The sequence below is a fragment of the Schistocerca cancellata genome, unplaced genomic scaffold (genome assembly GCF_023864275.1).
Source record: "Schistocerca cancellata isolate TAMUIC-IGC-003103 unplaced genomic scaffold, iqSchCanc2.1 HiC_scaffold_918, whole genome shotgun sequence".
Classification (NCBI taxonomy): domain Eukaryota; kingdom Metazoa; phylum Arthropoda; class Insecta; order Orthoptera; family Acrididae; genus Schistocerca; species Schistocerca cancellata.
Window position 1 is genome coordinate 33603 of NW_026046926.1, and position 26616 is coordinate 60218.

At 50.2% G+C, this 26616-nt stretch overlaps 34 non-coding genes across 34 annotated transcripts; all 34 read left to right on the plus strand.

The window, feature by feature from the left end:
• The first annotated feature begins 372 nt into the window (after positions 1-372).
• Positions 373-445, plus strand: Trnaa-ugc (transfer RNA alanine (anticodon UGC)). The gene has a single exon. It is a non-coding gene; the product is annotated as a tRNA-Ala (tRNA).
• Positions 446-868: 423 nt separating this feature from the next.
• Positions 869-941, plus strand: Trnaa-agc (transfer RNA alanine (anticodon AGC)). Its single transcript has one exon. It is a non-coding gene; the product is annotated as a tRNA-Ala (tRNA).
• Positions 942-1937: 996 nt separating this feature from the next.
• Positions 1938-2010, plus strand: Trnaa-ugc (transfer RNA alanine (anticodon UGC)). The gene has a single exon. It is a non-coding gene; the product is annotated as a tRNA-Ala (tRNA).
• Positions 2011-2433: 423 nt separating this feature from the next.
• Trnaa-agc (transfer RNA alanine (anticodon AGC)) lies at positions 2434-2506 on the plus strand. The gene has a single exon. It is a non-coding gene; the product is annotated as a tRNA-Ala (tRNA).
• Positions 2507-3514: 1008 nt separating this feature from the next.
• On the plus strand, positions 3515-3587 carry Trnaa-ugc (transfer RNA alanine (anticodon UGC)). The gene has a single exon. It is a non-coding gene; the product is annotated as a tRNA-Ala (tRNA).
• Positions 3588-4010: 423 nt separating this feature from the next.
• Trnaa-agc (transfer RNA alanine (anticodon AGC)) lies at positions 4011-4083 on the plus strand. Its single transcript has one exon. It is a non-coding gene; the product is annotated as a tRNA-Ala (tRNA).
• A 997-nt stretch (positions 4084-5080) lies between these two features.
• On the plus strand, positions 5081-5153 carry Trnaa-ugc (transfer RNA alanine (anticodon UGC)). The gene has a single exon. It is a non-coding gene; the product is annotated as a tRNA-Ala (tRNA).
• A 423-nt stretch (positions 5154-5576) lies between these two features.
• Positions 5577-5649, plus strand: Trnaa-agc (transfer RNA alanine (anticodon AGC)). The gene has a single exon. It is a non-coding gene; the product is annotated as a tRNA-Ala (tRNA).
• Positions 5650-6646: 997 nt separating this feature from the next.
• Trnaa-ugc (transfer RNA alanine (anticodon UGC)) lies at positions 6647-6719 on the plus strand. The gene has a single exon. It is a non-coding gene; the product is annotated as a tRNA-Ala (tRNA).
• A 423-nt stretch (positions 6720-7142) lies between these two features.
• Positions 7143-7215, plus strand: Trnaa-agc (transfer RNA alanine (anticodon AGC)). Its single transcript has one exon. It is a non-coding gene; the product is annotated as a tRNA-Ala (tRNA).
• A 997-nt stretch (positions 7216-8212) lies between these two features.
• Positions 8213-8285, plus strand: Trnaa-ugc (transfer RNA alanine (anticodon UGC)). Its single transcript has one exon. It is a non-coding gene; the product is annotated as a tRNA-Ala (tRNA).
• Positions 8286-8708: 423 nt separating this feature from the next.
• On the plus strand, positions 8709-8781 carry Trnaa-agc (transfer RNA alanine (anticodon AGC)). The gene has a single exon. It is a non-coding gene; the product is annotated as a tRNA-Ala (tRNA).
• A 997-nt stretch (positions 8782-9778) lies between these two features.
• On the plus strand, positions 9779-9851 carry Trnaa-ugc (transfer RNA alanine (anticodon UGC)). The gene has a single exon. It is a non-coding gene; the product is annotated as a tRNA-Ala (tRNA).
• A 423-nt stretch (positions 9852-10274) lies between these two features.
• Positions 10275-10347, plus strand: Trnaa-agc (transfer RNA alanine (anticodon AGC)). Its single transcript has one exon. It is a non-coding gene; the product is annotated as a tRNA-Ala (tRNA).
• A 1008-nt stretch (positions 10348-11355) lies between these two features.
• Trnaa-ugc (transfer RNA alanine (anticodon UGC)) lies at positions 11356-11428 on the plus strand. The gene has a single exon. It is a non-coding gene; the product is annotated as a tRNA-Ala (tRNA).
• A 423-nt stretch (positions 11429-11851) lies between these two features.
• Trnaa-agc (transfer RNA alanine (anticodon AGC)) lies at positions 11852-11924 on the plus strand. The gene has a single exon. It is a non-coding gene; the product is annotated as a tRNA-Ala (tRNA).
• Positions 11925-12932: 1008 nt separating this feature from the next.
• Trnaa-ugc (transfer RNA alanine (anticodon UGC)) lies at positions 12933-13005 on the plus strand. The gene has a single exon. It is a non-coding gene; the product is annotated as a tRNA-Ala (tRNA).
• A 423-nt stretch (positions 13006-13428) lies between these two features.
• Trnaa-agc (transfer RNA alanine (anticodon AGC)) lies at positions 13429-13501 on the plus strand. The gene has a single exon. It is a non-coding gene; the product is annotated as a tRNA-Ala (tRNA).
• Positions 13502-14509: 1008 nt separating this feature from the next.
• Positions 14510-14582, plus strand: Trnaa-ugc (transfer RNA alanine (anticodon UGC)). The gene has a single exon. It is a non-coding gene; the product is annotated as a tRNA-Ala (tRNA).
• A 423-nt stretch (positions 14583-15005) lies between these two features.
• Positions 15006-15078, plus strand: Trnaa-agc (transfer RNA alanine (anticodon AGC)). The gene has a single exon. It is a non-coding gene; the product is annotated as a tRNA-Ala (tRNA).
• A 1008-nt stretch (positions 15079-16086) lies between these two features.
• On the plus strand, positions 16087-16159 carry Trnaa-ugc (transfer RNA alanine (anticodon UGC)). Its single transcript has one exon. It is a non-coding gene; the product is annotated as a tRNA-Ala (tRNA).
• Positions 16160-16582: 423 nt separating this feature from the next.
• Positions 16583-16655, plus strand: Trnaa-agc (transfer RNA alanine (anticodon AGC)). The gene has a single exon. It is a non-coding gene; the product is annotated as a tRNA-Ala (tRNA).
• Positions 16656-17663: 1008 nt separating this feature from the next.
• On the plus strand, positions 17664-17736 carry Trnaa-ugc (transfer RNA alanine (anticodon UGC)). The gene has a single exon. It is a non-coding gene; the product is annotated as a tRNA-Ala (tRNA).
• Positions 17737-18159: 423 nt separating this feature from the next.
• Trnaa-agc (transfer RNA alanine (anticodon AGC)) lies at positions 18160-18232 on the plus strand. Its single transcript has one exon. It is a non-coding gene; the product is annotated as a tRNA-Ala (tRNA).
• A 1008-nt stretch (positions 18233-19240) lies between these two features.
• On the plus strand, positions 19241-19313 carry Trnaa-ugc (transfer RNA alanine (anticodon UGC)). Its single transcript has one exon. It is a non-coding gene; the product is annotated as a tRNA-Ala (tRNA).
• Positions 19314-19736: 423 nt separating this feature from the next.
• Trnaa-agc (transfer RNA alanine (anticodon AGC)) lies at positions 19737-19809 on the plus strand. The gene has a single exon. It is a non-coding gene; the product is annotated as a tRNA-Ala (tRNA).
• A 1008-nt stretch (positions 19810-20817) lies between these two features.
• On the plus strand, positions 20818-20890 carry Trnaa-ugc (transfer RNA alanine (anticodon UGC)). Its single transcript has one exon. It is a non-coding gene; the product is annotated as a tRNA-Ala (tRNA).
• Positions 20891-21313: 423 nt separating this feature from the next.
• On the plus strand, positions 21314-21386 carry Trnaa-agc (transfer RNA alanine (anticodon AGC)). Its single transcript has one exon. It is a non-coding gene; the product is annotated as a tRNA-Ala (tRNA).
• Positions 21387-22394: 1008 nt separating this feature from the next.
• On the plus strand, positions 22395-22467 carry Trnaa-ugc (transfer RNA alanine (anticodon UGC)). Its single transcript has one exon. It is a non-coding gene; the product is annotated as a tRNA-Ala (tRNA).
• A 423-nt stretch (positions 22468-22890) lies between these two features.
• Positions 22891-22963, plus strand: Trnaa-agc (transfer RNA alanine (anticodon AGC)). Its single transcript has one exon. It is a non-coding gene; the product is annotated as a tRNA-Ala (tRNA).
• Positions 22964-23971: 1008 nt separating this feature from the next.
• Positions 23972-24044, plus strand: Trnaa-ugc (transfer RNA alanine (anticodon UGC)). The gene has a single exon. It is a non-coding gene; the product is annotated as a tRNA-Ala (tRNA).
• Positions 24045-24467: 423 nt separating this feature from the next.
• Positions 24468-24540, plus strand: Trnaa-agc (transfer RNA alanine (anticodon AGC)). Its single transcript has one exon. It is a non-coding gene; the product is annotated as a tRNA-Ala (tRNA).
• Positions 24541-25548: 1008 nt separating this feature from the next.
• Positions 25549-25621, plus strand: Trnaa-ugc (transfer RNA alanine (anticodon UGC)). The gene has a single exon. It is a non-coding gene; the product is annotated as a tRNA-Ala (tRNA).
• Positions 25622-26044: 423 nt separating this feature from the next.
• Positions 26045-26117, plus strand: Trnaa-agc (transfer RNA alanine (anticodon AGC)). The gene has a single exon. It is a non-coding gene; the product is annotated as a tRNA-Ala (tRNA).
• The last annotated feature ends 499 nt before the right edge of the window (positions 26118-26616 follow it).

Below are 26616 nucleotides of genomic sequence, written 5' to 3' on the forward strand. Positions count from 1 at the left end.
GTTGTGGCTCAGTCTTTTGCAGTTGGACGACAAGAGTGGTACACAGTAGTAAAGTGCGAGGCAGTGAGTTGGCATCAACAGTCGAGTGCACAATGGGGCTTCAGATGTGCTTGTTACCTCAGGCGCTGTGTGATTGTCGACATGGAGTGAAAACGGAGCAATTTGTGACTGTCCTTTCAATTTAAGACGTTAAATACAGACGGAATTTGTAGTCGTAATACCAGAGCATCGAAACTACTTGGAACTCTTGTGCATATGAACGTGATCGCGCCTTTGTACACTGGTCCCTTCGCCCCTATGAACCAACCAACCATCATGTCCGCGCACATCAGAGTAGCAAAGGATGGAAAACAGCGCATCTTTGTTGCGCTTGGGGGCGTAGCTCAGTTGGTAGAGCGTTCGCTTTGCATGTGAAAGGTCCCGGGTTCAAGCCCCGGCGCCTCCATGTTTTGTGGACAGTGCATGGTAAGTGTTGGTCGCGGCGAGCCTAAAGACACGCAAGATGTTGCAAAGCCAGCCTCACAGACTCATATGATGTATACTGACGTAAGGAGAGCAAGACGTGAATGTGAGGACCGGCTGTTGTCGAGGTGTCATCGAGTGCAAATCTATCTTAGGTATAACGGCCTAACCTCAATGAAGTCTAGAGTGTGGACAACACGTTCGTCTTACTCAGAGCGGTGGCCGAACGCTATTTTCGACGTTGTGCGTGCCACTTTAATTTTGGCCAACTACGATTCGATACAGAATGCAGGAAACCTGAAAGACACCCTCACGGACACATTGAGAGTAGTGTTTGTCTGCGGAATAATGGGAGTGCAAGGGTCTGTGATATTGATATGGTTGTATGTAGCACTATCCGTCATCAGGGGGCGTAGCTCAGATGGTAGAGCGCTCGCTTAGCATGCGAGAGGTACTGGGATCGATACCCAGCGTCTCCAGAATTTTTAACACACCAACATGCGCACACTGCCATGCAAATAATTCACAGCCAGCGAATGTGTCTAGGCAGATACGAGCGAACGATTAGCAGCCACAATTGGCAAGCGTGCTGTTACGCGCAGGAAGTTCCTCCTCCCAGCCCTATACTTAATTTAGAACCAGTACAAGTCTTCCCTTAAGATTCTCAAACCTATGTCGGAAAGATCTGCCTTGCGCCGAGTTCACAAAAATCCCACTGCACATTCCCATTCTTTACGTGCAGTCGGCTGCTACTGGTGTTGCTAGTTGTGACTGCTGATGACAGATGCCGTAGCAATCAATTCATGGAGTGAGTTGTATGTTTTGCGACACTCTGTCTCTGACAAGCAAGCGGAGGTGACATAGGCGCGAACACGGGAAGTTTGCAGCTCCTCGCTGCCTGCAGAGACCGAGCAGCCACACTAGTTGGGCGGCCTAAGCCGTAGGCGAAATGTGCTCACTCGCTTGGGCGCGACGTCAAGCTCTAAATAAGGCTGTCACTAGCGTGAGCGTCGTGTAAAGTCGGAAAAGTCGTCTGCATAGGTGAGTGCAATGTTTGGGGAGCGTTTCGTAGTTTGCGCAGTGCAATGGAGACGCGGAAACTTGTTGTGGCTCAGTCTTTTGCAGTTGGACGACAAGAGTGGTACACAGTAGTAAAGTGCGAGGCAGTGAGTTGGCATCAACAGTCGAGTGCACAATGGGGCTTCAGATGTGCTTGTTACCTCAGGCGCTGTGTGATTGTCGACATGGAGTGAAAACGGAGCAATTTGTGACTGTCCTTTCAATTTAAGACGTTAAATACAGACGGAATTTGTAGTCGTAATACCAGAGCATCGAAACTACTTGGAACTCTTGTGCATATGAACGTGATCGCGCCTTTGTACACTGGTCCCTTCGCCCCTATGAACCAACCAACCATCATGTCCGCGCACATCAGAGTAGCAAAGGATGGAAAACAGCGCATCTTTGTTGCGCTTGGGGGCGTAGCTCAGTTGGTAGAGCGTTCGCTTTGCATGTGAAAGGTCCCGGGTTCAAGCCCCGGCGCCTCCATGTTTTGTGGACAGTGCATGGTAAGTGTTGGTCGCGGCGAGCCTAAAGACACGCTAGATGTTGCAAAGCCAGCCTCACAGACTCATATGATGTATACTGACGTAAGGAGAGCAAGACGTGAATGTGAGGACCGGCTGTTGTCGAGGTGTCATCGAGTGCAAATCTATCTTAGGTATAACGGCCTAACCTCAATGAAGTCTAGAGTGTGGACAACACGTTCGTCTTACTCAGAGCGGTGGCCGAACGCTATTTTCGACGTTGTGCGTGCCACTTTAATTTTGGCCAACTACGATTCGATACAGAATGCAGGAAACCTGAAAGACACCCTCACGGACACATTGAGAGTAGTGTTTGTCTGCGGAATAATGGGAGTGCAAGGGTCTGTGATATTGATATGGTTGTATGTAGCACTATCCGTCATCAGGGGGCGTAGCTCAGATGGTAGAGCGCTCGCTTAGCATGCGAGAGGTACTGGGATCGATACCCAGCGTCTCCAGAATTTTTAACACACCAACATGCGCACACTGCCATGCAAATAATTCACAGCCAGCGAATGTGTCTAGGCAGATACGAGCGAACGATTAGCAGCCACAATTGGCAAGCGTGCTGTTACGCGCAGGAAGCACCCTCCTCCCAGCCCTATACTTAATTTAGAACCAGTACAAGTCTTCCCTTAAGATTCTCAAACCTATGTCGGAAAGATCTGCCTTGCGCCGAGTTCACAAAAATCCCACTGCACATTCCCATTCTTTACGTGCAGTCGGCTGCTACTGGTGTTGCTAGTTGTGACTGCTGATGACAGATGCCGTAGCAATCAATTCATGGAGTGAGTTGTATGTTTTGCGACACTCTGTCTCTGACAAGCAAGCGGAGGTGACATAGGCGCGAACACGGGAAGTTTGCAGCTCCTCGCTGCCTGCAGAGACCGAGCAGCCACACTAGTTGGGCGGCCTAAGCCGTAGGCGAAATGTGCTCACTCGCTTGGGCGCGACGTCAAGCTCTAAATAAGGCTGTCACTAGCGTGAGCGTTGCGTGAGCTTCGTGTAAAGTCGGAAAAGTCGTCTGCATAGGTGAGTGCAATGTTTGGGGAGCGTTTCGTAGTTTGCGCAGTGCAATGGAGACGCGGAAACTTGTTGTGGCTCAGTCTTTTGCAGTTGGACGACAAGAGTGGTACACAGTAGTAAAGTGCGAGGCAGTGAGTTGGCATCAACAGTCGAGTGCACAATGGGGCTTCAGATGTGCTTGTTACCTCAGGCGCTGTGTGATTGTCGACATGGAGTGAAAACGGAGCAATTTGTGACTGTCCTTTCAATTTAAGACGTTAAATACAGACGGAATTTGTAGTCGTAATACCAGAGCATCGAAACTACTTGGAACTCTTGTGCATATGAACGTGATCGCGCCTTTGTACACTGGTCCCTTCGCCCCTATGAACCAACCAACCATCATGTCCGCGCACATCAGAGTAGCAAAGGATGGAAAACAGCGCATCTTTGTTGCGCTTGGGGGCGTAGCTCAGTTGGTAGAGCGTTCGCTTTGCATGTGAAAGGTCCCGGGTTCAAGCCCCGGCGCCTCCATGTTTTGTGGACAGTGCATGGTAAGTGTTGGTCGCGGCGAGCCTAAAGACACGCTAGATGTTGCAAAGCCAGCCTCACAGACTCATATGATGTATACTGACGTAAGGAGAGCAAGACGTGAATGTGAGGACCGGCTGTTGTCGAGGTGTCATCGAGTGCAAATCTATCTTAGGTATAACGGCCTAACCTCAATGAAGTCTAGAGTGTGGACAACACGTTCGTCTTACTCAGAGCGGTGGCCGAACGCTATTTTCGACGTTGTGCGTGCCACTTTAATTTTGGCCAACTACGATTCGATACAGAATGCAGGAAACCTGAAAGACACCCTCACGGACACATTGAGAGTAGTGTTTGTCTGCGGAATAATGGGAGTGCAAGGGTCTGTGATATTGATATGGTTGTATGTAGCACTATCCGTCATCAGGGGGCGTAGCTCAGATGGTAGAGCGCTCGCTTAGCATGCGAGAGGTACTGGGATCGATACCCAGCGTCTCCAGAATTTTTAACACACCAACATGCGCACACTGCCATGCAAATAATTCACAGCCAGCGAATGTGTCTAGGCAGATACGAGCGAACGATTAGCAGCCACAATTGGCAAGCGTGCTGTTACGCGCAGGAAGCACCCTCCTCCCAGCCCTATACTTAATTTAGAACCAGTACAAGTCTTCCCTTAAGATTCTCAAACCTATGTCGGAAAGATCTGCCTTGCGCCGAGTTCACAAAAATCCCACTGCACATTCCCATTCTTTACGTGCAGTCGGCTGCTACTGGTGTTGCTAATTGTGACTGCTGATGACAGATGCCGTAGCAATCAATTCATGGAGTGAGTTGTATGTTTTGCGACACTCTGTCTCTGACAAGCAAGCGGAGGTGACATAGGCGCGAACACGGGAAGTTTGCAGCTCCTCGCTGCCTGCAGAGACCGAGCAGCCACACTAGTTGGGCGGCCTAAGCCGTAGGCGAAATGTGCTCACTCGCTTGGGCGCGACGTCAAGCTCTAAATAAGGCTGTCACTAGCGTGAGCGTCGTGTAAAGTCGGAAAAGTCGTCTGCATAGGTGAGTGCAATGTTTGGGGAGCGTTTCGTAGTTTGCGCAGTGCAATGGAGACGCGGAAACTTGTTGTGGCTCAGTCTTTTGCAGTTGGACGACAAGAGTGGTACACAGTAGTAAAGTGCGAGGCAGTGAGTTGGCATCAACAGTCGAGTGCACAATGGGGCTTCAGATGTGCTTGTTACCTCAGGCGCTGTGTGATTGTCGACATGGAGTGAAAACGGAGCAATTTGTGACTGTCCTTTCAATTTAAGACGTTAAATACAGACGGAATTTGTAGTCGTAATACCAGAGCATCGAAACTACTTGGAACTCTTGTGCATATGAACGTGATCGCGCCTTTGTACACTGGTCCCTTCGCCCCTATGAACCAACCAACCATCATGTCCGCGCACATCAGAGTAGCAAAGGATGGAAAACAGCGCATCTTTGTTGCGCTTGGGGGCGTAGCTCAGTTGGTAGAGCGTTCGCTTTGCATGTGAAAGGTCCCGGGTTCAAGCCCCGGCGCCTCCATGTTTTGTGGACAGTGCATGGTAAGTGTTGGTCGCGGCGAGCCTAAAGACACGCTAGATGTTGCAAAGCCAGCCTCACAGACTCATATGATGTATACTGACGTAAGGAGAGCAAGACGTGAATGTGAGGACCGGCTGTTGTCGAGGTGTCATCGAGTGCAAATCTATCTTAGGTATAACGGCCTAACCTCAATGAAGTCTAGAGTGTGGACAACACGTTCGTCTTACTCAGAGCGGTGGCCGAACGCTATTTTCGACGTTGTGCGTGCCACTTTAATTTTGGCCAACTACGATTCGATACAGAATGCAGGAAACCTGAAAGACACCCTCACGGACACATTGAGAGTAGTGTTTGTCTGCGGAATAATGGGAGTGCAAGGGTCTGTGATATTGATATGGTTGTATGTAGCACTATCCGTCATCAGGGGGCGTAGCTCAGATGGTAGAGCGCTCGCTTAGCATGCGAGAGGTACTGGGATCGATACCCAGCGTCTCCAGAATTTTTAACACACCAACATGCGCACACTGCCATGCAAATAATTCACAGCCAGCGAATGTGTCTAGGCAGATACGAGCGAACGATTAGCAGCCACAATTGGCAAGCGTGCTGTTACGCGCAGGAAGCACCCTCCTCCCAGCCCTATACTTAATTTAGAACCAGTACAAGTCTTCCCTTAAGATTCTCAAACCTATGTCGGAAAGATCTGCCTTGCGCCGAGTTCACAAAAATCCCACTGCACATTCCCATTCTTTACGTGCAGTCGGCTGCTACTGGTGTTGCTAGTTGTGACTGCTGATGACAGATGCCGTAGCAATCAATTCATGGAGTGAGTTGTATGTTTTGCGACACTCTGTCTCTGACAAGCAAGCGGAGGTGACATAGGCGCGAACACGGGAAGTTTGCAGCTCCTCGCTGCCTGCAGAGACCGAGCAGCCACACTAGTTGGGCGGCCTAAGCCGTAGGCGAAATGTGCTCACTCGCTTGGGCGCGACGTCAAGCTCTAAATAAGGCTGTCACTAGCGTGAGCGTCGTGTAAAGTCGGAAAAGTCGTCTGCATAGGTGAGTGCAATGTTTGGGGAGCGTTTCGTAGTTTGCGCAGTGCAATGGAGACGCGGAAACTTGTTGTGGCTCAGTCTTTTGCAGTTGGACGACAAGAGTGGTACACAGTAGTAAAGTGCGAGGCAGTGAGTTGGCATCAACAGTCGAGTGCACAATGGGGCTTCAGATGTGCTTGTTACCTCAGGCGCTGTGTGATTGTCGACATGGAGTGAAAACGGAGCAATTTGTGACTGTCCTTTCAATTTAAGACGTTAAATACAGACGGAATTTGTAGTCGTAATACCAGAGCATCGAAACTACTTGGAACTCTTGTGCATATGAACGTGATCGCGCCTTTGTACACTGGTCCCTTCGCCCCTATGAACCAACCAACCATCATGTCCGCGCACATCAGAGTAGCAAAGGATGGAAAACAGCGCATCTTTGTTGCGCTTGGGGGCGTAGCTCAGTTGGTAGAGCGTTCGCTTTGCATGTGAAAGGTCCCGGGTTCAAGCCCCGGCGCCTCCATGTTTTGTGGACAGTGCATGGTAAGTGTTGGTCGCGGCGAGCCTAAAGACACGCTAGATGTTGCAAAGCCAGCCTCACAGACTCATATGATGTATACTGACGTAAGGAGAGCAAGACGTGAATGTGAGGACCGGCTGTTGTCGAGGTGTCATCGAGTGCAAATCTATCTTAGGTATAACGGCCTAACCTCAATGAAGTCTAGAGTGTGGACAACACGTTCGTCTTACTCAGAGCGGTGGCCGAACGCTATTTTCGACGTTGTGCGTGCCACTTTAATTTTGGCCAACTACGATTCGATACAGAATGCAGGAAACCTGAAAGACACCCTCACGGACACATTGAGAGTAGTGTTTGTCTGCGGAATAATGGGAGTGCAAGGGTCTGTGATATTGATATGGTTGTATGTAGCACTATCCGTCATCAGGGGGCGTAGCTCAGATGGTAGAGCGCTCGCTTAGCATGCGAGAGGTACTGGGATCGATACCCAGCGTCTCCAGAATTTTTAACACACCAACATGCGCACACTGCCATGCAAATAATTCACAGCCAGCGAATGTGTCTAGGCAGATACGAGCGAACGATTAGCAGCCACAATTGGCAAGCGTGCTGTTACGCGCAGGAAGCACCCTCCTCCCAGCCCTATACTTAATTTAGAACCAGTACAAGTCTTCCCTTAAGATTCTCAAACCTATGTCGGAAAGATCTGCCTTGCGCCGAGTTCACAAAAATCCCACTGCACATTCCCATTCTTTACGTGCAGTCGGCTGCTACTGGTGTTGCTAGTTGTGACTGCTGATGACAGATGCCGTAGCAATCAATTCATGGAGTGAGTTGTATGTTTTGCGACACTCTGTCTCTGACAAGCAAGCGGAGGTGACATAGGCGCGAACACGGGAAGTTTGCAGCTCCTCGCTGCCTGCAGAGACCGAGCAGCCACACTAGTTGGGCGGCCTAAGCCGTAGGCGAAATGTGCTCACTCGCTTGGGCGCGACGTCAAGCTCTAAATAAGGCTGTCACTAGCGTGAGCGTCGTGTAAAGTCGGAAAAGTCGTCTGCATAGGTGAGTGCAATGTTTGGGGAGCGTTTCGTAGTTTGCGCAGTGCAATGGAGACGCGGAAACTTGTTGTGGCTCAGTCTTTTGCAGTTGGACGACAAGAGTGGTACACAGTAGTAAAGTGCGAGGCAGTGAGTTGGCATCAACAGTCGAGTGCACAATGGGGCTTCAGATGTGCTTGTTACCTCAGGCGCTGTGTGATTGTCGACATGGAGTGAAAACGGAGCAATTTGTGACTGTCCTTTCAATTTAAGACGTTAAATACAGACGGAATTTGTAGTCGTAATACCAGAGCATCGAAACTACTTGGAACTCTTGTGCATATGAACGTGATCGCGCCTTTGTACACTGGTCCCTTCGCCCCTATGAACCAACCAACCATCATGTCCGCGCACATCAGAGTAGCAAAGGATGGAAAACAGCGCATCTTTGTTGCGCTTGGGGGCGTAGCTCAGTTGGTAGAGCGTTCGCTTTGCATGTGAAAGGTCCCGGGTTCAAGCCCCGGCGCCTCCATGTTTTGTGGACAGTGCATGGTAAGTGTTGGTCGCGGCGAGCCTAAAGACACGCAAGATGTTGCAAAGCCAGCCTCACAGACTCATATGATGTATACTGACGTAAGGAGAGCAAGACGTGAATGTGAGGACCGGCTGTTGTCGAGGTGTCATCGAGTGCAAATCTATCTTAGGTATAACGGCCTAACCTCAATGAAGTCTAGAGTGTGGACAACACGTTCGTCTTACTCAGAGCGGTGGCCGAACGCTATTTTCGACGTTGTGCGTGCCACTTTAATTTTGGCCAACTACGATTCGATACAGAATGCAGGAAACCTGAAAGACACCCTCACGGACACATTGAGAGTAGTGTTTGTCTGCGGAATAATGGGAGTGCAAGGGTCTGTGATATTGATATGGTTGTATGTAGCACTATCCGTCATCAGGGGGCGTAGCTCAGATGGTAGAGCGCTCGCTTAGCATGCGAGAGGTACTGGGATCGATACCCAGCGTCTCCAGAATTTTTAACACACCAACATGCGCACACTGCCATGCAAATAATTCACAGCCAGCGAATGTGTCTAGGCAGATACGAGCGAACGATTAGCAGCCACAATTGGCAAGCGTGCTGTTACGCGCAGGAAGCACCCTCCTCCCAGCCCTATACTTAATTTAGAACCAGTACAAGTCTTCCCTTAAGATTCTCAAACCTATGTCGGAAAGATCTGCCTTGCGCCGAGTTCACAAAAATCCCACTGCACATTCCCATTCTTTACGTGCAGTCGGCTGCTACTGGTGTTGCTAGTTGTGACTGCTGATGACAGATGCCGTAGCAATCAATTCATGGAGTGAGTTGTATGTTTTGCGACACTCTGTCTCTGACAAGCAAGCGGAGGTGACATAGGCGCGAACACGGGAAGTTTGCAGCTCCTCGCTGCCTGCAGAGACCGAGCAGCCACACTAGTTGGGCGGCCTAAGCCGTAGGCGAAATGTGCTCACTCGCTTGGGCGCGACGTCAAGCTCTAAATAAGGCTGTCACTAGCGTGAGCGTCGTGTAAAGTCGGAAAAGTCGTCTGCATAGGTGAGTGCAATGTTTGGGGAGCGTTTCGTAGTTTGCGCAGTGCAATGGAGACGCGGAAACTTGTTGTGGCTCAGTCTTTTGCAGTTGGACGACAAGAGTGGTACACAGTAGTAAAGTGCGAGGCAGTGAGTTGGCATCAACAGTCGAGTGCACAATGGGGCTTCAGATGTGCTTGTTACCTCAGGCGCTGTGTGATTGTCGACATGGAGTGAAAACGGAGCAATTTGTGACTGTCCTTTCAATTTAAGACGTTAAATACAGACGGAATTTGTAGTCGTAATACCAGAGCATCGAAACTACTTGGAACTCTTGTGCATATGAACGTGATCGCGCCTTTGTACACTGGTCCCTTCGCCCCTATGAACCAACCAACCATCATGTCCGCGCACATCAGAGTAGCAAAGGATGGAAAACAGCGCATCTTTGTTGCGCTTGGGGGCGTAGCTCAGTTGGTAGAGCGTTCGCTTTGCATGTGAAAGGTCCCGGGTTCAAGCCCCGGCGCCTCCATGTTTTGTGGACAGTGCATGGTAAGTGTTGGTCGCGGCGAGCCTAAAGACACGCTAGATGTTGCAAAGCCAGCCTCACAGACTCATATGATGTATACTGACGTAAGGAGAGCAAGACGTGAATGTGAGGACCGGCTGTTGTCGAGGTGTCATCGAGTGCAAATCTATCTTAGGTATAACGGCCTAACCTCAATGAAGTCTAGAGTGTGGACAACACGTTCGTCTTACTCAGAGCGGTGGCCGAACGCTATTTTCGACGTTGTGCGTGCCACTTTAATTTTGGCCAACTACGATTCGATACAGAATGCAGGAAACCTGAAAGACACCCTCACGGACACATTGAGAGTAGTGTTTGTCTGCGGAATAATGGGAGTGCAAGGGTCTGTGATATTGATATGGTTGTATGTAGCACTATCCGTCATCAGGGGGCGTAGCTCAGATGGTAGAGCGCTCGCTTAGCATGCGAGAGGTACTGGGATCGATACCCAGCGTCTCCAGAATTTTTAACACACCAACATGCGCACACTGCCATGCAAATAATTCACAGCCAGCGAATGTGTCTAGGCAGATACGAGCGAACGATTAGCAGCCACAATTGGCAAGCGTGCTGTTACGCGCAGGAAGCACCCTCCTCCCAGCCCTATACTTAATTTAGAACCAGTACAAGTCTTCCCTTAAGATTCTCAAACCTATGTCGGAAAGATCTGCCTTGCGCCGAGTTCACAAAAATCCCACTGCACATTCCCATTCTTTACGTGCAGTCGGCTGCTACTGGTGTTGCTAGTTGTGACTGCTGATGACAGATGCCGTAGCAATCAATTCATGGAGTGAGTTGTATGTTTTGCGACACTCTGTCTCTGACAAGCAAGCGGAGGTGACATAGGCGCGAACACGGGAAGTTTGCAGCTCCTCGCTGCCTGCAGAGACCGAGCAGCCACACTAGTTGGGCGGCCTAAGCCGTAGGCGAAATGTGCTCACTCGCTTGGGCGCGACGTCAAGCTCTAAATAAGGCTGTCACTAGCGTGAGCGTTGCGTGAGCGTCGTGTAAAGTCGGAAAAGTCGTCTGCATAGGTGAGTGCAATGTTTGGGGAGCGTTTCGTAGTTTGCGCAGTGCAATGGAGACGCGGAAACTTGTTGTGGCCCAGTCTTTTGCAGTTGGACGACAAGAGTGGTACACAGTAGTAAAGTGCGAGGCAGTGAGTTGGCATCAACAGTCGAGTGCACAATGGGGCTTCAGATGTGCTTGTTACCTCAGGCGCTGTGTGATTGTCGACATGGAGTGAAAACGGAGCAATTTGTGACTGTCCTTTCAATTTAAGACGTTAAATACAGACGGAATTTGTAGTCGTAATACCAGAGCATCGAAACTACTTGGAACTCTTGTGCATATGAACGTGATCGCGCCTTTGTACACTGGTCCCTTCGCCCCTATGAACCAACCAACCATCATGTCCGCGCACATCAGAGTAGCAAAGGATGGAAAACAGCGCATCTTTGTTGCGCTTGGGGGCGTAGCTCAGTTGGTAGAGCGTTCGCTTTGCATGTGAAAGGTCCCGGGTTCAAGCCCCGGCGCCTCCATGTTTTGTGGACAGTGCATGGTAAGTGTTGGTCGCGGCGAGCCTAAAGACACGCAAGATGTTGCAAAGCCAGCCTCACAGACTCATATGATGTATACTGACGTAAGGAGAGCAAGACGTGAATGTGAGGACCGGCTGTTGTCGAGGTGTCATCGAGTGCAAATCTATCTTAGGTATAACGGCCTAACCTCAATGAAGTCTAGAGTGTGGACAACACGTTCGTCTTACTCAGAGCGGTGGCCGAACGCTATTTTCGACGTTGTGCGTGCCACTTTAATTTTGGCCAACTACGATTCGATACAGAATGCAGGAAACCTGAAAGACACCCTCACGGACACATTGAGAGTAGTGTTTGTCTGCGGAATAATGGGAGTGCAAGGGTCTGTGATATTGATATGGTTGTATGTAGCACTATCCGTCATCAGGGGGCGTAGCTCAGATGGTAGAGCGCTCGCTTAGCATGCGAGAGGTACTGGGATCGATACCCAGCGTCTCCAGAATTTTTAACACACCAACATGCGCACACTGCCATGCAAATAATTCACAGCCAGCGAATGTGTCTAGGCAGATACGAGCGAACGATTAGCAGCCACAATTGGCAAGCGTGCTGTTACGCGCAGGAAGCACCCTCCTCCCAGCCCTATACTTAATTTAGAACCAGTACAAGTCTTCCCTTAAGATTCTCAAACCTATGTCGGAAAGATCTGCCTTGCGCCGAGTTCACAAAAATCCCACTGCACATTCCCATTCTTTACGTGCAGTCGGCTGCTACTGGTGTTGCTAGTTGTGACTGCTGATGACAGATGCCGTAGCAATCAATTCATGGAGTGAGTTGTATGTTTTGCGACACTCTGTCTCTGACAAGCAAGCGGAGGTGACATAGGCGCGAACACGGGAAGTTTGCAGCTCCTCGCTGCCTGCAGAGACCGAGCAGCCACACTAGTTGGGCGGCCTAAGCCGTAGGCGAAATGTGCTCACTCGCTTGGGCGCGACGTCAAGCTCTAAATAAGGCTGTCACTAGCGTGAGCGTTGCGTGAGCGTCGTGAAAAGTCGGAAAAGTCGTCTGCATAGGTGAGTGCAATGTTTGGGGAGCGTTTCGTAGTTTGCGCAGTGCAATGGAGACGCGGAAACTTGTTGTGGCCCAGTCTTTTGCAGTTGGACGACAAGAGTGGTACACAGTAGTAAAGTGCGAGGCAGTGAGTTGGCATCAACAGTCGAGTGCACAATGGGGCTTCAGATGTGCTTGTTACCTCAGGCGCTGTGTGATTGTCGACATGGAGTGAAAACGGAGCAATTTGTGACTGTCCTTTCAATTTAAGACGTTAAATACAGACGGAATTTGTAGTCGTAATACCAGAGCATCGAAACTACTTGGAACTCTTGTGCATATGAACGTGATCGCGCCTTTGTACACTGGTCCCTTCGCCCCTATGAACCAACCAACCATCATGTCCGCGCACATCAGAGTAGCAAAGGATGGAAAACAGCGCATCTTTGTTGCGCTTGGGGGCGTAGCTCAGTTGGTAGAGCGTTCGCTTTGCATGTGAAAGGTCCCGGGTTCAAGCCCCGGCGCCTCCATGTTTTGTGGACAGTGCATGGTAAGTGTTGGTCGCGGCGAGCCTAAAGACACGCAAGATGTTGCAAAGCCAGCCTCACAGACTCATATGATGTATACTGACGTAAGGAGAGCAAGACGTGAATGTGAGGACCGGCTGTTGTCGAGGTGTCATCGAGTGCAAATCTATCTTAGGTATAACGGCCTAACCTCAATGAAGTCTAGAGTGTGGACAACACGTTCGTCTTACTCAGAGCGGTGGCCGAACGCTATTTTCGACGTTGTGCGTGCCACTTTAATTTTGGCCAACTACGATTCGATACAGAATGCAGGAAACCTGAAAGACACCCTCACGGACACATTGAGAGTAGTGTTTGTCTGCGGAATAATGGGAGTGCAAGGGTCTGTGATATTGATATGGTTGTATGTAGCACTATCCGTCATCAGGGGGCGTAGCTCAGATGGTAGAGCGCTCGCTTAGCATGCGAGAGGTACTGGGATCGATACCCAGCGTCTCCAGAATTTTTAACACACCAACATGCGCACACTGCCATGCAAATAATTCACAGCCAGCGAATGTGTCTAGGCAGATACGAGCGAACGATTAGCAGCCACAATTGGCAAGCGTGCTGTTACGCGCAGGAAGCACCCTCCTCCCAGCCCTATACTTAATTTAGAACCAGTACAAGTCTTCCCTTAAGATTCTCAAACCTATGTCGGAAAGATCTGCCTTGCGCCGAGTTCACAAAAATCCCACTGCACATTCCCATTCTTTACGTGCAGTCGGCTGCTACTGGTGTTGCTAGTTGTGACTGCTGATGACAGATGCCGTAGCAATCAATTCATGGAGTGAGTTGTATGTTTTGCGACACTCTGTCTCTGACAAGCAAGCGGAGGTGACATAGGCGCGAACACGGGAAGTTTGCAGCTCCTCGCTGCCTGCAGAGACCGAGCAGCCACACTAGTTGGGCGGCCTAAGCCGTAGGCGAAATGTGCTCACTCGCTTGGGCGCGACGTCAAGCTCTAAATAAGGCTGTCACTAGCGTGAGCGTTGCGTGAGCGTCGTGAAAAGTCGGAAAAGTCGTCTGCATAGGTGAGTGCAATGTTTGGGGAGCGTTTCGTAGTTTGCGCAGTGCAATGGAGACGCGGAAACTTGTTGTGGCCCAGTCTTTTGCAGTTGGACGACAAGAGTGGTACACAGTAGTAAAGTGCGAGGCAGTGAGTTGGCATCAACAGTCGAGTGCACAATGGGGCTTCAGATGTGCTTGTTACCTCAGGCGCTGTGTGATTGTCGACATGGAGTGAAAACGGAGCAATTTGTGACTGTCCTTTCAATTTAAGACGTTAAATACAGACGGAATTTGTAGTCGTAATACCAGAGCATCGAAACTACTTGGAACTCTTGTGCATATGAACGTGATCGCGCCTTTGTACACTGGTCCCTTCGCCCCTATGAACCAACCAACCATCATGTCCGCGCACATCAGAGTAGCAAAGGATGGAAAACAGCGCATCTTTGTTGCGCTTGGGGGCGTAGCTCAGTTGGTAGAGCGTTCGCTTTGCATGTGAAAGGTCCCGGGTTCAAGCCCCGGCGCCTCCATGTTTTGTGGACAGTGCATGGTAAGTGTTGGTCGCGGCGAGCCTAAAGACACGCAAGATGTTGCAAAGCCAGCCTCACAGACTCATATGATGTATACTGACGTAAGGAGAGCAAGACGTGAATGTGAGGACCGGCTGTTGTCGAGGTGTCATCGAGTGCAAATCTATCTTAGGTATAACGGCCTAACCTCAATGAAGTCTAGAGTGTGGACAACACGTTCGTCTTACTCAGAGCGGTGGCCGAACGCTATTTTCGACGTTGTGCGTGCCACTTTAATTTTGGCCAACTACGATTCGATACAGAATGCAGGAAACCTGAAAGACACCCTCACGGACACATTGAGAGTAGTGTTTGTCTGCGGAATAATGGGAGTGCAAGGGTCTGTGATTTTGATATGGTTGTATGTAGCACTATCCGTCATCAGGGGGCGTAGCTCAGATGGTAGAGCGCTCGCTTAGCATGCGAGAGGTACTGGGATCGATACCCAGCGTCTCCAGAATTTTTAACACACCAACATGCGCACACTGCCATGCAAATAATTCACAGCCAGCGAATGTGTCTAGGCAGATACGAGCGAACGATTAGCAGCCACAATTGGCAAGCGTGCTGTTACGCGCAGGAAGCACCCTCCTCCCAGCCCTATACTTAATTTAGAACCAGTACAAGTCTTCCCTTAAGATTCTCAAACCTATGTCGGAAAGATCTGCCTTGCGCCGAGTTCACAAAAATCCCACTGCACATTCCCATTCTTTACGTGCAGTCGGCTGCTACTGGTGTTGCTAGTTGTGACTGCTGATGACAGATGCCGTAGCAATCAATTCATGGAGTGAGTTGTATGTTTTGCGACACTCTGTCTCTGACAAGCAAGCGGAGGTGACATAGGCGCGAACACGGGAAGTTTGCAGCTCCTCGCTGCCTGCAGAGACCGAGCAGCCACACTAGTTGGGCGGCCTAAGCCGTAGGCGAAATGTGCTCACTCGCTTGGGCGCGACGTCAAGCTCTAAATAAGGCTGTCACTAGCGTGAGCGTTGCGTGAGCGTCGTGAAAAGTCGGAAAAGTCGTCTGCATAGGTGAGTGCAATGTTTGGGGAGCGTTTCGTAGTTTGCGCAGTGCAATGGAGACGCGGAAACTTGTTGTGGCCCAGTCTTTTGCAGTTGGACGACAAGAGTGGTACACAGTAGTAAAGTGCGAGGCAGTGAGTTGGCATCAACAGTCGAGTGCACAATGGGGCTTCAGATGTGCTTGTTACCTCAGGCGCTGTGTGATTGTCGACATGGAGTGAAAACGGAGCAATTTGTGACTGTCCTTTCAATTTAAGACGTTAAATACAGACGGAATTTGTAGTCGTAATACCAGAGCATCGAAACTACTTGGAACTCTTGTGCATATGAACGTGATCGCGCCTTTGTACACTGGTCCCTTCGCCCCTATGAACCAACCAACCATCATGTCCGCGCACATCAGAGTAGCAAAGGATGGAAAACAGCGCATCTTTGTTGCGCTTGGGGGCGTAGCTCAGTTGGTAGAGCGTTCGCTTTGCATGTGAAAGGTCCCGGGTTCAAGCCCCGGCGCCTCCATGTTTTGTGGACAGTGCATGGTAAGTGTTGGTCGCGGCGAGCCTAAAGACACGCAAGATGTTGCAAAGCCAGCCTCACAGACTCATATGATGTATACTGACGTAAGGAGAGCAAGACGTGAATGTGAGGACCGGCTGTTGTCGAGGTGTCATCGAGTGCAAATCTATCTTAGGTATAACGGCCTAACCTCAATGAAGTCTAGAGTGTGGACAACACGTTCGTCTTACTCAGAGCGGTGGCCGAACGCTATTTTCGACGTTGTGCGTGCCACTTTAATTTTGGCCAACTACGATTCGATACAGAATGCAGGAAACCTGAAAGACACCCTCACGGACACATTGAGAGTAGTGTTTGTCTGCGGAATAATGGGAGTGCAAGGGTCTGTGATATTGATATGGTTGTATGTAGCACTATCCGTCATCAGGGGGCGTAGCTCAGATGGTAGAGCGCTCGCTTAGCATGCGAGAGGTACTGGGATCGATACCCAGCGTCTCCAGAATTTTTAACACACCAACATGCGCACACTGCCATGCAAATAATTCACAGCCAGCGAATGTGTCTAGGCAGATACGAGCGAACGATTAGCAGCCACAATTGGCAAGCGTGCTGTTACGCGCAGGAAGCACCCTCCTCCCAGCCCTATACTTAATTTAGAACCAGTACAAGTCTTCCCTTAAGATTCTCAAACCTATGTCGGAAAGATCTGCCTTGCGCCGAGTTCACAAAAATCCCACTGCACATTCCCATTCTTTACGTGCAGTCGGCTGCTACTGGTGTTGCTAGTTGTGACTGCTGATGACAGATGCCGTAGCAATCAATTCATGGAGTGAGTTGTATGTTTTGCGACACTCTGTCTCTGACAAGCAAGCGGAGGTGACATAGGCGCGAACACGGGAAGTTTGCAGCTCCTCGCTGCCTGCAGAGACCGAGCAGCCACACTAGTTGGGCGGCCTAAGCCGTAGGCGAAATGTGCTCACTCGCTTGGGCGCGACGTCAAGCTCTAAATAAGGCTGTCACTAGCGTGAGCGTTGCGTGAGCGTCGTGAAAAGTCGGAAAAGTCGTCTGCATAGGTGAGTGCAATGTTTGGGGAGCGTTTCGTAGTTTGCGCAGTGCAATGGAGACGCGGAAACTTGTTGTGGCCCAGTCTTTTGCAGTTGGACGACAAGAGTGGTACACAGTAGTAAAGTGCGAGGCAGTGAGTTGGCATCAACAGTCGAGTGCACAATGGGGCTTCAGATGTGCTTGTTACCTCAGGCGCTGTGTGATTGTCGACATGGAGTGAAAACGGAGCAATTTGTGACTGTCCTTTCAATTTAAGACGTTAAATACAGACGGAATTTGTAGTCGTAATACCAGAGCATCGAAACTACTTGGAACTCTTGTGCATATGAACGTGATCGCGCCTTTGTACACTGGTCCCTTCGCCCCTATGAACCAACCAACCATCATGTCCGCGCACATCAGAGTAGCAAAGGATGGAAAACAGCGCATCTTTGTTGCGCTTGGGGGCGTAGCTCAGTTGGTAGAGCGTTCGCTTTGCATGTGAAAGGTCCCGGGTTCAAGCCCCGGCGCCTCCATGTTTTGTGGACAGTGCATGGTAAGTGTTGGTCGCGGCGAGCCTAAAGACACGCAAGATGTTGCAAAGCCAGCCTCACAGACTCATATGATGTATACTGACGTAAGGAGAGCAAGACGTGAATGTGAGGACCGGCTGTTGTCGAGGTGTCATCGAGTGCAAATCTATCTTAGGTATAACGGCCTAACCTCAATGAAGTCTAGAGTGTGGACAACACGTTCGTCTTACTCAGAGCGGTGGCCGAACGCTATTTTCGACGTTGTGCGTGCCACTTTAATTTTGGCCAACTACGATTCGATACAGAATGCAGGAAACCTGAAAGACACCCTCACGGACACATTGAGAGTAGTGTTTGTCTGCGGAATAATGGGAGTGCAAGGGTCTGTGATATTGATATGGTTGTATGTAGCACTATCCGTCATCAGGGGGCGTAGCTCAGATGGTAGAGCGCTCGCTTAGCATGCGAGAGGTACTGGGATCGATACCCAGCGTCTCCAGAATTTTTAACACACCAACATGCGCACACTGCCATGCAAATAATTCACAGCCAGCGAATGTGTCTAGGCAGATACGAGCGAACGATTAGCAGCCACAATTGGCAAGCGTGCTGTTACGCGCAGGAAGCACCCTCCTCCCAGCCCTATACTTAATTTAGAACCAGTACAAGTCTTCCCTTAAGATTCTCAAACCTATGTCGGAAAGATCTGCCTTGCGCCGAGTTCACAAAAATCCCACTGCACATTCCCATTCTTTACGTGCAGTCGGCTGCTACTGGTGTTGCTAGTTGTGACTGCTGATGACAGATGCCGTAGCAATCAATTCATGGAGTGAGTTGTATGTTTTGCGACACTCTGTCTCTGACAAGCAAGCGGAGGTGACATAGGCGCGAACACGGGAAGTTTGCAGCTCCTCGCTGCCTGCAGAGACCGAGCAGCCACACTAGTTGGGCGGCCTAAGCCGTAGGCGAAATGTGCTCACTCGCTTGGGCGCGACGTCAAGCTCTAAATAAGGCTGTCACTAGCGTGAGCGTTGCGTGAGCGTCGTGAAAAGTCGGAAAAGTCGTCTGCATAGGTGAGTGCAATGTTTGGGGAGCGTTTCGTAGTTTGCGCAGTGCAATGGAGACGCGGAAACTTGTTGTGGCCCAGTCTTTTGCAGTTGGACGACAAGAGTGGTACACAGTAGTAAAGTGCGAGGCAGTGAGTTGGCATCAACAGTCGAGTGCACAATGGGGCTTCAGATGTGCTTGTTACCTCAGGCGCTGTGTGATTGTCGACATGGAGTGAAAACGGAGCAATTTGTGACTGTCCTTTCAATTTAAGACGTTAAATACAGACGGAATTTGTAGTCGTAATACCAGAGCATCGAAACTACTTGGAACTCTTGTGCATATGAACGTGATCGCGCCTTTGTACACTGGTCCCTTCGCCCCTATGAACCAACCAACCATCATGTCCGCGCACATCAGAGTAGCAAAGGATGGAAAACAGCGCATCTTTGTTGCGCTTGGGGGCGTAGCTCAGTTGGTAGAGCGTTCGCTTTGCATGTGAAAGGTCCCGGGTTCAAGCCCCGGCGCCTCCATGTTTTGTGGACAGTGCATGGTAAGTGTTGGTCGCGGCGAGCCTAAAGACACGCAAGATGTTGCAAAGCCAGCCTCACAGACTCATATGATGTATACTGACGTAAGGAGAGCAAGACGTGAATGTGAGGACCGGCTGTTGTCGAGGTGTCATCGAGTGCAAATCTATCTTAGGTATAACGGCCTAACCTCAATGAAGTCTAGAGTGTGGACAACACGTTCGTCTTACTCAGAGCGGTGGCCGAACGCTATTTTCGACGTTGTGCGTGCCACTTTAATTTTGGCCAACTACGATTCGATACAGAATGCAGGAAACCTGAAAGACACCCTCACGGGCACATTGAGAGTAGTGTTTGTCTGCGGAATAATGGGAGTGCAAGGGTCTGTGATATTGATATGGTTGTATGTAGCACTATCCGTCATCAGGGGGCGTAGCTCAGATGGTAGAGCGCTCGCTTAGCATGCGAGAGGTACTGGGATCGATACCCAGCGTCTCCAGAATTTTTAACACACCAACATGCGCACACTGCCATGCAAATAATTCACAGCCAGCGAATGTGTCTAGGCAGATACGAGCGAACGATTAGCAGCCACAATTGGCAAGCGTGCTGTTACGCGCAGGAAGCACCCTCCTCCCAGCCCTATACTTAATTTAGAACCAGTACAAGTCTTCCCTTAAGATTCTCAAACCTATGTCGGAAAGATCTGCCTTGCGCCGAGTTCACAAAAATCCCACTGCACATTCCCATTCTTTACGTGCAGTCGGCTGCTACTGGTGTTGCTAGTTGTGACTGCTGATGACAGATGCCGTAGCAATCAATTCATGGAGTGAGTTGTATGTTTTGCGACACTCTGTCTCTAACAAGCAAGCGGAGGTGACATAGGCGCGAACACGGGAAGTTTGCAGCTCCTCGCTGCCTGCAGAGACCGAGCAGCCACACTAGTTGGGCGGCCTAAGCCGTAGGCGAAATGTGCTCACTCGCTTGGGCGCGACGTCAAGCTCTAAATAAGGCTGTCACTAGCGTGAGCGTTGCGTGAGCGTCGTGAAAAGTCGGAAAAGTCGTCTGCATAGGTGAGTGCAATGTTTGGGGAGCGTTTCGTAGTTTGCGCAGTGCAATGGAGACGCGGAAACTTGTTGTGGCCCAGTCTTTTGCAGTTGGACGACAAGAGTGGTACACAGTAGTAAAGTGCGAGGCAGTGAGTTGGCATCAACAGTCGAGTGCACAATGGGGCTTCAGATGTGCTTGTTACCTCAGGCGCTGTGTGATTGTCGACATGGAGTGAAAACGGAGCAATTTGTGACTGTCCTTTCAATTTAAGACGTTAAATACAGACGGAATTTGTAGTCGTAATACCAGAGCATCGAAACTACTTGGAACTCTTGTGCATATGAACGTGATCGCGCCTTTGTACACTGGTCCCTTCGCCCCTATGAACCAACCAACCATCATGTCCGCGCACATCAGAGTAGCAAAGGATGGAAAACAGCGCATCTTTGTTGCGCTTGGGGGCGTAGCTCAGTTGGTAGAGCGTTCGCTTTGCATGTGAAAGGTCCCGGGTTCAAGCCCCGGCGCCTCCATGTTGTGTGGACAGTGCATGGTAAGTGTTGGTCGCGGCGAGCCTAAAGACACGCAAGATGTTGCAAAGCCAGCCTCACAGACTCATATGATGTATACTGACGTAAGGAGAGCAAGACGTGAATGTGAGGACCGGCTGTTGTCGAGGTGTCATCGAGTGCAAATCTATCTTAGGTATAACGGCCTAACCTCAATGAAGTCTAGAGTGTGGACAACACGTTCGTCTTACTCAGAGCGGTGGCCGAACGCTATTTTCGACGTTGTGCGTGCCACTTTAATTTTGGCCAACTACGATTCGATACAGAATGCAGGAAACCTGAAAGACACCCTCACGGACACATTGAGAGTAGTGTTTGTCTGCGGAATAATGGGAGTGCAAGGGTCTGTGATATTGATATGGTTGTATGTAGCACTATCCGTCATCAGGGGGCGTAGCTCAGATGGTAGAGCGCTCGCTTAGCATGCGAGAGGTACTGGGATCGATACCCAGCGTCTCCAGAATTTTTAACACACCAACATGCGCACACTGCCATGCAAATAATTCACAGCCAGCGAATGTGTCTAGGCAGATACGAGCGAACGATTAGCAGCCACAATTGGCAAGCGTGCTGTTACGCGCAGGAAGCACCCTCCTCCCAGCCCTATACTTAATTTAGAACCAGTACAAGTCTTCCCTTAAGATTCTCAAACCTATGTCGGAAAGATCTGCCTTGCGCCGAGTTCACAAAAATCCCACTGCACATTCCCATTCTTTACGTGCAGTCGGCTGCTACTGGTGTTGCTAGTTGTGACTGCTGATGACAGATGCCGTAGCAATCAATTCATGGAGTGAGTTGTATGTTTTGCGACACTCTGTCTCTGACAAGCAAGCGGAGGTGACATAGGCGCGAACACGGGAAGTTTGCAGCTCCTCGCTGCCTGCAGAGACCGAGCAGCCACACTAGTTGGGCGGCCTAAGCCGTAGGCGAAATGTGCTCACTCGCTTGGGCGCGACGTCAAGCTCTAAATAAGGCTGTCACTAGCGTGAGCGTTGCGTGAGCGTCGTGAAAAGTCGGAAAAGTCGTCTGCATAGGTGAGTGCAATGTTTGGGGAGCGTTTCGTAGTTTGCGCAGTGCAATGGAGACGCGGAAACTTGTTGTGGCCCAGTCTTTTGCAGTTGGACGACAAGAGTGGTACACAGTAGTAAAGTGCGAGGCAGTGAGTTGGCATCAACAGTCGAGTGCACAATGGGGCTTCAGATGTGCTTGTTACCTCAGGCGCTGTGTGATTGTCGACATGGAGTGAAAACGGAGCAATTTGTGACTGTCCTTTCAATTTAAGACGTTAAATACAGACGGAATTTGTAGTCGTAATACCAGAGCATCGAAACTACTTGGAACTCTTGTGCATATGAACGTGATCGCGCCTTTGTACACTGGTCCCTTCGCCCCTATGAACCAACCAACCATCATGTCCGCGCACATCAGAGTAGCAAAGGATGGAAAACAGCGCATCTTTGTTGCGCTTGGGGGCGTAGCTCAGTTGGTAGAGCGTTCGCTTTGCATGTGAAAGGTCCCGGGTTCAAGCCCCGGCGCCTCCATGTTTTGTGGACAGTGCATGGTAAGTGTTGGTCGCGGCGAGCCTAAAGACACGCAAGATGTTGCAAAGCCAGCCTCACAGACTCATATGATGTATACTGACGTAAGGAGAGCAAGACGTGAATGTGAGGACCGGCTGTTGTCGAGGTGTCATCGAGTGCAAATCTATCTTAGGTATAACGGCCTAACCTCAATGAAGTCTAGAGTGTGGACAACACGTTCGTCTTACTCAGAGCGGTGGCCGAACGCTATTTTCGACGTTGTGCGTGCCACTTTAATTTTGGCCAACTACGATTCGATACAGAATGCAGGAAACCTGAAAGACACCCTCACGGGCACATTGAGAGTAGTGTTTGTCTGCGGAATAATGGGAGTGCAAGGGTCTGTGATATTGATATGGTTGTATGTAGCACTATCCGTCATCAGGGGGCGTAGCTCAGATGGTAGAGCGCTCGCTTAGCATGCGAGAGGTACTGGGATCGATACCCAGCGTCTCCAGAATTTTTAACACACCAACATGCGCACACTGCCATGCAAATAATTCACAGCCAGCGAATGTGTCTAGGCAGATACGAGCGAACGATTAGCAGCCACAATTGGCAAGCGTGCTGTTACGCGCAGGAAGCACCCTCCTCCCAGCCCTATACTTAATTTAGAACCAGTACAAGTCTTCCCTTAAGATTCTCAAACCTATGTCGGAAAGATCTGCCTTGCGCCGAGTTCACAAAAATCCCACTGCACATTCCCATTCTTTACGTGCAGTCGGCTGCTACTGGTGTTGCTAGTTGTGACTGCTGATGACAGATGCCGTAGCAATCAATTCATGGAGTGAGTTGTATGTTTTGCGACACTCTGTCTCTAACAAGCAAGCGGAGGTGACATAGGCGCGAACACGGGAAGTTTGCAGCTCCTCGCTGCCTGCAGAGACCGAGCAGCCACACTAGTTGGGCGGCCTAAGCCGTAGGCGAAATGTGCTCACTCGCTTGGGCGCGACGTCAAGCTCTAAATAAGGCTGTCACTAGCGTGAGCGTTGCGTGAGCGTCGTGAAAAGTCGGAAAAGTCGTCTGCATAGGTGAGTGCAATGTTTGGGGAGCGTTTCGTAGTTTGCGCAGTGCAATGGAGACGCGGAAACTTGTTGTGGCCCAGTCTTTTGCAGTTGGACGACAAGAGTGGTACACAGTAGTAAAGTGCGAGGCAGTGAGTTGGCATCAACAGTCGAGTGCACAATGGGGCTTCAGATGTGCTTGTTACCTCAGGCGCTGTGTGATTGTCGACATGGAGTGAAAACGGAGCAATTTGTGACTGTCCTTTCAATTTAAGACGTTAAATACAGACGGAATTTGTAGTCGTAATACCAGAGCATCGAAACTACTTGGAACTCTTGTGCATATGAACGTGATCGCGCCTTTGTACACTGGTCCCTTCGCCCCTATGAACCAACCAACCATCATGTCCGCGCACATCAGAGTAGCAAAGGATGGAAAACAGCGCATCTTTGTTGCGCTTGGGGGCGTAGCTCAGTTGGTAGAGCGTTCGCTTTGCATGTGAAAGGTCCCGGGTTCAAGCCCCGGCGCCTCCATGTTGTGTGGACAGTGCATGGTAAGTGTTGGTCGCGGCGAGCCTAAAGACACGCAAGATGTTGCAAAGCCAGCCTCACAGACTCATATGATGTATACTGACGTAAGGAGAGCAAGACGTGAATGTGAGGACCGGCTGTTGTCGAGGTGTCATCGAGTGCAAATCTATCTTAGGTATAACGGCCTAACCTCAATGAAGTCTAGAGTGTGGACAACACGTTCGTCTTACTCAGAGCGGTGGCCGAACGCTATTTTCGACGTTGTGCGTGCCACTTTAATTTTGGCCAACTACGATTCGATACAGAATGCAGGAAACCTGAAAGACACCCTCACGGACACATTGAGAGTAGTGTTTGTCTGCGGAATAATGGGAGTGCAAGGGTCTGTGATATTGATATGGTTGTATGTAGCACTATCCGTCATCAGGGGGCGTAGCTCAGATGGTAGAGCGCTCGCTTAGCATGCGAGAGGTACTGGGATCGATACCCAGCGTCTCCAGAATTTTTAACACACCAACATGCGCACACTGCCATGCAAATAATTCACAGCCAGCGAATGTGTCTAGGCAGATACGAGCGAACGATTAGCAGCCACAATTGGCAAGCGTGCTGTTACGCGCAGGAAGCACCCTCCTCCCAGCCCTATACTTAATTTAGAACCAGTACAAGTCTTCCCTTAAGATTCTCAAACCTATGTCGGAAAGATCTGCCTTGCGCCGAGTTCACAAAAATCCCACTGCACATTCCCATTCTTTACGTGCAGTCGGCTGCTACTGGTGTTGCTAGTTGTGACTGCTGATGACAGATGCCGTAGCAATCAATTCATGGAGTGAGTTGTATGTTTTGCGACACTCTGTCTCTGACAAGCAAGCGGAGGTGACATAGGCGCGAACACGGGAAGTTTGCAGCTCCTCGCTGCCTGCAGAGACCGAGCAGCCACACTAGTTGGGCGGCCTAAGCCGTAGGCGAAATGTGCTCACTCGCTTGGGCGCGACGTCAAGCTCTAAATAAGGCTGTCACTAGCGTGAGCGTTGCGTGAGCGTCGTGAAAAGTCGGAAAAGTCGTCTGCATAGGTGAGTGCAATGTTTGGGGAGCGTTTCGTAGTTTGCGCAGTGCAATGGAGACGCGGAAACTTGTTGTGGCCCAGTCTTTTGCAGTTGGACGACAAGAGTGGTACACAGTAGTAAAGTGCGAGGCAGTGAGTTGGCATCAACAGTCGAGTGCACAATGGGGCTTCAGATGTGCTTGTTACCTCAGGCGCTGTGTGATTGTCGACATGGAGTGAAAACGGAGCAATTTGTGACTGTCCTTTCAATTTAAGACGTTAAATACAGACGGAATTTGTAGTCGTAATACCAGAGCATCGAAACTACTTGGAACTCTTGTGCATATGAACGTGATCGCGCCTTTGTACACTGGTCCCTTCGCCCCTATGAACCAACCAACCATCATGTCCGCGCACATCAGAGTAGCAAAGGATGGAAAACAGCGCATCTTTGTTGCGCTTGGGGGCGTAGCTCAGTTGGTAGAGCGTTCGCTTTGCATGTGAAAGGTCCCGGGTTCAAGCCCCGGCGCCTCCATGTTTTGTGGACAGTGCATGGTAAGTGTTGGTCGCGGCGAGCCTAAAGACACGCAAGATGTTGCAAAGCCAGCCTCACAGACTCATATGATGTATACTGACGTAAGGAGAGCAAGACGTGAATGTGAGGACCGGCTGTTGTCGAGGTGTCATCGAGTGCAAATCTATCTTAGGTATAACGGCCTAACCTCAATGAAGTCTAGAGTGTGGACAACACGTTCGTCTTACTCAGAGCGGTGGCCGAACGCTATTTTCGACGTTGTGCGTGCCACTTTAATTTTGGCCAACTACGATTCGATACAGAATGCAGGAAACCTGAAAGACACCCTCACGGACACATTGAGAGTAGTGTTTGTCTGCGGAATAATGGGAGTGCAAGGGTCTGTGATATTGATATGGTTGTATGTAGCACTATCCGTCATCAGGGGGCGTAGCTCAGATGGTAGAGCGCTCGCTTAGCATGCGAGAGGTACTGGGATCGATACCCAGCGTCTCCAGAATTTTTAACACACCAACATGCGCACACTGCCATGCAAATAATTCACAGCCAGCGAATGTGTCTAGGCAGATACGAGCGAACGATTAGCAGCCACAATTGGCAAGCGTGCTGTTACGCGCAGGAAGCACCCTCCTCCCAGCCCTATACTTAATTTAGAACCAGTACAAGTCTTCCCTTAAGATTCTCAAACCTATGTCGGAAAGATCTGCCTTGCGCCGAGTTCACAAAAATCCCACTGCACATTCCCATTCTTTACGTGCAGTCGGCTGCTACTGGTGTTGCTAGTTGTGACTGCTGATGACAGATGCCGTAGCAATCAATTCATGGAGTGAGTTGTATGTTTTGCGACACTCTGTCTCTGACAAGCAAGCGGAGGTGACATAGGCGCGAACACGGGAAGTTTGCAGCTCCTCGCTGCCTGCAGAGACCGAGCAGCCACACTAGTTGGGCGGCCTAAGCCGTAGGCGAAATGTGCTCACTCGCTTGGGCGCGACGTC